Below are 7,317 nucleotides of genomic sequence, written 5' to 3' on the forward strand. Positions count from 1 at the left end.
TTATGTAATTCATTGGTAGGAATTTCAGATAAGCGTATGAAGATGCTTGGTCCCTTCCGTCTCTCTGCTTTCCTACTGTCTTCATCCAATCCTTCTTACTCCTTTCCATGGCAAGCATATGCAAGGGTTTCACCGTTGTCAGTGGCTACCTCCCATCCTCTCAGTGGAAATGTTCAACGCACCCTGTCACGGCACGGCTATCCATCTGTCGGTTCTCGATCAGGCCGGAATAGAATCCAGTGATTCTTTTGCGTCTGTCACTAACGCCCCGCCTTCAGGAGTTTGAAGCACGTCACAGTCATTCAATCATTGAATCCTACTCAGAATACCACAGACAAGGTTAGACCTTCCGGATTCTCTTGAATGCCGCCATCAGTTCTTGCCTATACCACGAAGACTCTGATCTCACGGAATGGCTGGCTCGTTTGTCAGGCGAGCACTCGGTTGTCAGGCGATCAACCATGCATCGTGTATCAGGAATCCAAGAGATATTCACCCAATCTAAGGTAAAACGGAGGTGGTTGTCAGTCACACGTTCATAGGTGAGAATGATGATGAGTGTCACGGATCATCACATTCATCAAGTTGAAGAACAAGTGATATCTTGGAACAAGAACAAGCGGAATTGAATAGAAGAACAATAGTAATTGCATTAATACTCGAGGTACAGCAGAGCTCCACACCTTAATCTATGGTGTGTAGAAACTCCACCGTTGAAAATACATAAGAACAAGGTCTAGGCATGGCCGAATGGCCAGCCTCCCAAAGAGGGTTCAATCATAAAAACATGATCAAAAGATCCTAAGATTTAAAGATGAAAATACAATAGTAAAAGGTCCTACTTATAGAGAACTAGTAGCCTAAGGATTACAAAGATGAGTAAATGACATAAAAATCCACTTCCGGGCCCACTTGGTGTGTGCTTGGGCTGAGCAATGAAGCATTTTTCGTGTAGAGACTCTTCTTGGAGTTAAACGCCAGCTTTGGTGCCAGTTTGGGCGTTTAACTCCCATTCTTGTGCCAGTTCCGGCGTTTAACGCTGGGAATTCTGAGGGTGACTTTGAACGCCGGTTTGGGCCATCAAATCTTGGGCAAAGTATGGACTATCATATATTTCTGGAAAGCCCAGGATGTCTACTTTCCAACGCCGTTGAGAGCGTGCCAATTGGGCTTCTGAAGCTCCAGAAAATCTACTTCGAGTGCAGGGAGGTAAGAATCCAACAGCATCTGCAGTCCTTTTCAGTCTCTGAATCAGATTTTTGCTCAGGTCCCTCAATTTCAGCCAGAAAATACCTGAAATCACAGAAAAACACACAAACTCATAGTAAAGTCCAGAAAAGTGAATTTTAACTAAAAACTAATAAAAATATACTAAAAACTAAACCAAATATACTAAAAACATACTAAAAACAATGCCAAAAAGCGTACAAATTATCCGCTCATCACAACACCAAACTTAAATTGTTGCTTGTCCTCAAGCAACTGAAAATCAAATAAGATAAAAAGAAGAGAATATGCAATGAATTCCAAAAACATCTATGAAGATCAGTATTAATTAGATGAGCTGGGCTTTTAGCTTTTTGCCTCTGAACAGTTTTGGCATCTCACTCTATCCTTTGAAACTCAGAATGATTGGCTTCTTTAGGAACTCAGAATCCAGATAGTGTTATTGATTCTCCTAGCTAAGTATGATGATTCTTGAACACAGCTACTTATTGAGTCTTGGCTGTGGCCCAAAGCACTCTGTCTTCCAGTATTACCACCGGATACATACATGCCACAGACACATAATTAGGTGAACCTTTTCAGATTGTGACTCAGCTTTGCTAGAGTCCCCAATTAGAGGTGCCCAGGGTTCTTAAGCACACTCTTTTGCCTTGGATCACAACTTTATTCCTTTCTTTTTCTTTCTCTCTTTTTTTTTTTCCTTTTTTTTTCATTTTTTTTTCTCTTCTTTTTTTTTTTTTTGTATTCACTGCTTTTTCTTGCTTCAAGAATCATTTTGGTGATTTTTCAGATCCTCAGTAACATGTCTCCTTTTTCATCATTCTTTCAAGAGCCAACATTCATGAACCACAAATTCAAAAGACATATGCACTGTTTAAGCATACATTTAGAAAACAAAAATGTTGCCACCACATCAAAATAATCAAACTGTTATAAAATTCAAAATTCATGCAAGTCTTTCTTTTTTTCAATTAAGAACATTTTTTATTCAAGAGAGGTGATGGATTCATAGGACATTCATAACTTTAAGGCATAGATACTAAGACACTAATGATCACAAGACAAAAACATAGATAAACATAAGCACTAAAATTCGAAAAACAAACAGGAAAACAAAGAACAAGGAGATTAAAGAACGGGTCCACCTTAGTGATGGCGGCTTGTTCTTCCTCTTGAAGGTCTTATGGAGTGCTTGAGCTCCTCAACGTCTCTTCCTTGTCTTTGTTGCTCCTCTCTCATGATTCTTTGATCTTCTCTAATTTCATGGAGGAGAATGGAGTGTTCTTGGTGCTCCACCCTTAGTTGTCCCATGTTGGAACTCAGTTCTCCTAGGGAGGTGTTTAGTTGCTCCCAATAGTCTTGTGAAGGAAAGTGCATCCCTTGAGGCATCTCAGGGACCTCATGATGAGAGGGGTCTCTTGTTTGCTCCATCCTTTTCTTAGTGATGGGCTTGAGGTCATGCCTTCTCAGTTGAACTGGCTTCCCTCTTGAGTTTCTCTTCCGTTGAGTGCCCTCTTCACAAATTTCTGTGAGGACTTGGTCCAACCTTTGATCAAAGTTGACCCTTCTTCATGGCCACAACTTCATAGAAGTGGTCTTGATGCACCCTTGAGATGAATCTCTCCATCTCCCATGACTCGGAGGTGGAAGCTTTTGCCTTCCCTTTCCTCTTTCTAGAGGTTTCTCCGGCCTTGGATGCCATAAATGGTTATGGAAAAACAAAAAGCAACGCTTTTACCACACCAAACTTAAAAGGTTTGCTCGTCCTCGAGCAAAAGAAGAAAGAAGAGAGTAGAAGAAGAAGAAATGAGGAAGAAGGGAATGGCTTTGTGTTCGGCCAAAGAGGGGGAGAAGTGGTGTTTAGGTTGTGTGAAAATGAAGGGGTGAAGAAGGGTTTATATAGGAGAGGGGGGTTCATGGTTCGGTCATGTATGGGTGGGTTTGGGAGGGAAAGTGGTTTGAATTTGAAGGGTGAGGTAGGTGGGGTTTTGTGAAGGATGGATGTGAGTAGTGAAGAGAAGATGGGATTTGATAGGTGAAGGGTTTTTGGGGAAGAGGTATTGAGGTGATTGGTGAATGGGTGAAGAAGAGAGAGGGTGGTGGGGTAGGTGGGGATCCTGTGGGGTCCACAGATCCTGAGGTGTCAAGGAAAAGTCATCCCTGCACCAAATGGCATGCAAAAATGCATTTTGAGCCAATTCTGGCGTTAAACGCCGGGCTGGTGCCCATTTCTGGCGTTTAATGCCAGGTTCTTGCCCTTTCCTGGCGTTTAACGCCAGTCTGGTGCCCCTTTCTGGCGTTAAACGCCCAGAATGGTGCCAGACTGGGCGTTAAACGCCCAACAGCTAGCCTTACTGGCGTTTAAACGCCAGCACGCTCTCCTCCAGGGTGTGCTATTTTTCTTTCTGCTTTTCATTCTGTTTTTTCTTTTTCAATTGATTTTGTGACTTCTCATGATCATCAACCTACAGAAAACATAAAATAACAAAGAAAAATATATAAAATATAACATTGGGTTGCCTTCCAACAAGCGCTTCTTTAATGTCAGTAGCTTGACAGATGGCTCTCATGGAGCCTCATATTTTCTCAGAGCAATGTTGGAACCTCCCAACACCAAACTTAGAGTTTGAATGTGGGGGTTCATCACCAAACTTAGAGTTTGGTTGTGGCCTCCCAACACCAAACTTAGAGTTTGACTGTGGGGGCTTAGTTTGACTCTGATTTGAGAGAAGCTCTTCATGCTTCCTCTCCATGGTGACAGAGGGATATCCTTGAGCCTTAAACACAAAGGATTCGTCATTCACTTGAATGATCAGTTCACCTCCATCAACATCAATCACAGCCTTTGCTGTGGCTAGGAAGGGTCTGCCAAGGATGATGGATTCATCCATTCACTTCCCAGTCTCTAGGACTATGAAATCAGCAGGGATGTAATGGTCTTCAATCTTCACCAAAACATCCTCTACAAGTCCATGAGCTTGTTTTCTTGAGTTGTCTGCCATCTCTAGTGAGATTCTTGCAGCTTGCACCTCAAAGATTCCTAGCTTCTCCATTACAGAGAGAGGCATGAGGTTTACACTTGACCCTAAGTCACACAGAGCCTTCTTGAAGGTCATGGTGCCTATGGTACAAGGTATGGAGAACTTCCCAGGGTCCTGCCTCTTTTGAGGTAATTTCTGCCTAGACAAGTCATCCAATTCTTTGGTGAGCAAAGGGGGTTCATCCTCCCAAGTCTCATTTCCAAATAACTTGTCATTTAGCTTCATGATTGCTCCAAGGTATTTAGCAACTTGCTCTTCAGTGACATACTCATCCTCTTCAGAGGAAGAATACTCATCAGAGCTCATGAAAGGCAGAAGTAAGTCCAATGGAATCTCTATGGTCTCATTTTGAGCCTCAGATTCCCATGGTTCCTCATTGGGGAACTCAGTGGAGGCTAGTGCACGCCCATTGGGGTCTTCCTCAGTGGCGTTCACTTCCTCTCCTTCCTCTCCAAATTCGGCCATGTTGATGGCCTTGCACTCTCCTTTTGGATTTTCTTCTGTATTGCTTGGGAGAATACTAGGAGGGAGTTCAGTAACTTTCTTGCTCAGCTGTCCCACTTGTGCCTCCAAATTCCTAATGGAGGACCTTGTTTCAGTCATGAAACTTTGAGTGGTTTTGATTAGATCAGAGACCATGGTTGCTAAGTCAGAGGGGTTCTGCTTAGAATTCTCTGTCTGTTGCTGAGAAGATGATGGAAAAGGCTTGCCATTGCTAAACCTGTTTCTTCCACCATTATTGTTGTTGAAACCTTGTTGAGGTCTCTGTTGATCCTTCCACGAGAAATTTGGATGATTTCTCCATGAAGAATTATAGGTGTTTCCATAGGGTTCTCCTAAGTAATTCACCTCTTCCATTGAAGGGTTCTCAGGATCATAAGCTTCTTCTTCAGATGAAGCATCCTTAGTACTGCTTGGTGCATTTTGCATTCCAGACAGACTTTGAGAAATTAAATTGACTTGTTGAGTCAATATCTTCTGAGCCAGAATGGCATTCAGAGTATCAATCTCAAGAACTCCTTTCTTCTGATTAGTCCCATTGTTCACAGGATTCCTTTCAGAGGTGTACATGAATTGGTTATTTGCAACCATTTCAATTAGTTCTTGAGCTTCTGTAGGCGTCTTCTTCAGATGAAGAGATCCTCCAGCAGAGCTATCCAAAGACATCTTGGATAGTTCAGAGAGACCATCATAGAAAATACCTATGATGCTCCATTCAGAAAGCATGTCAGAAGGACATTTTCTGATCAATTGTTTGTATCTTTCCCAAGCTTCATAGAGGGATTCTCCATCCTTCTGTCTGAAGGTTTGGACTTCCACTCTAAGCTTACTCAATTTTTGAGGTGGAAAGAACTTTGCCAAGAAGGCATTGACTAGCTTTTCCCATGAGTCCAGGCTTTCTTTAGGTTGTGAGTCCAACCATGTCCTAGCTCTGTCTCTTACAGCAAAAGGGAATAGCATAAGTCTGTAGACCTCAGGGTCAACCCCATTAGTCTTGACAGTGTCACAGATTTGCAAGAATTCAGCTAAGAACTGATGAGGATCTTCCAATGGAAGTCCGTAGAACTTGCAATTCTGTTGCATTAGAGAAACTAATTGAGGCTTAAGCTCAAAGTTGTTTGCTCCAATGGCAGGGATAGAGATGCTTCTCCGATAGAAGTCGGGAGTAGGTGTAGTAAAGTCACCCAGCACCTTCCTTGCATTGTTTGCATTGTTGTTGTTTTCGGCTGCCATGGGTTCTTCTTGTTTAAAGATTTCTATTAGGTCCTCTACAGAGAGTTGTGCCTTAGCTTCTCTTAGCTTTCGCTTCAAGGTCCTTTCAGGTTCAGGGTCAGCTTCAACAAGAATGCCTTTGTCTTTATTCCTGCTCATATGAAAGAGAAGAGAACAATAAAATGTGAAATCCTCTATGTCACATTATAGAGATTCCTTGAGGTGTCAGAGAAGAAGAAAATTAGAAGGAAGAGGTAGAAGAATTCGAACTTAATCAGATAGAGTTCGAATTGTGCATTGAGAAGGAGTGGTACTCCATAAATAGAAGGATGTGAGAAGAGAGGAAGAAATTTTCGAAAATTAATTAAAAAGATTTTAAAAACATTTTGAAAAACTTTAATTTGATTTTCGAAAAACAAGAGTGAGAAAGAGATCAAGTAATTTTTTGAAAAAGATTTTGAAATTAGAAATCAAAAAGATATGATTGAAAACTGTTTTGAAAGAGATGTGATTAAAAAGATATGATTGAGAAGATGTGATTTGAAAACAATTTTAAAAGGATTTGATTTTAAAAATTAATGACTTGCCTAACAAGAAAAGATATGATTCAAACATTAAACCTTTCTCAACAGAAAAGGCAACATACTTGAAATGTTCAATCAAATCATTAATTGTTAGCAAGTATCTTTGAAAAAGGAAAGAAATTGATTTTGAAAACATTTGATTGAAAAGATATGATTTGAAAAAGATTTGATTTTGAAAAACTTTGAAAACTTGAAAAAAATTTATTTGAAAACAAAATCCTCCCCCTTGTGCCATCCTGGCGTTAAACGCCCAGAATTGTGCACATTCTGGCGTTTAACGCCCAATGCACTACCTTTTTGGGCGTTAAACGCCCAACCATGCACCCTGGCTGGCGTTTAAACGCCAGTCTGTCCTTCTTCACTGGGCGTTTTGAACGCCCAGCTTTTTCTGTGTAATTCCTCTGCTGCATGTTCTGAATCTTCAGTTCCCTGTACTATTGACTTGAAAATATAACCAAGATCAAATAAACAATGCATGCAAGACACCAAACTTAAAATTAGACACTAGACTCAAACAAGAAACATAAAATATTTTTGGTTTTTTTTTATTTTGAAAATTTTTTTTTGTGTTTTTTTTTCGAAAATTATATAGAAAATAAAAGTTTCAGAATTCTTAATTTGGATTCCAGGAATCATTGCAATGCTAGTCTAAGACTCCGGTCCAGGAATTAGACATGGCTTCACAGCCAGCCAAGCTTTCAAAGAAAGCTCCGGTCCAAAACAGTAGACATGGCCAATGGCCAGCTAAGCCT

General features: G+C 40.8%; 1 non-coding gene across 1 annotated transcript; it reads left to right on the forward strand.

Annotated features, from left to right (window-relative positions):
* The first annotated feature begins 5,489 nt into the window (after nucleotides 1-5,489).
* On the forward strand, nucleotides 5,490-5,597 carry LOC130956011 (small nucleolar RNA R71). The gene has a single exon (XR_009076964.1). It is a non-coding gene; the product is annotated as a small nucleolar RNA R71 (small nucleolar RNA).
* The last annotated feature ends 1,720 nt before the right edge of the window (nucleotides 5,598-7,317 follow it).

This window comes from Arachis stenosperma, chromosome 1 (genome assembly GCF_014773155.1).
Source record: "Arachis stenosperma cultivar V10309 chromosome 1, arast.V10309.gnm1.PFL2, whole genome shotgun sequence".
Lineage (NCBI taxonomy): Eukaryota > Viridiplantae > Streptophyta > Magnoliopsida > Fabales > Fabaceae > Arachis > Arachis stenosperma.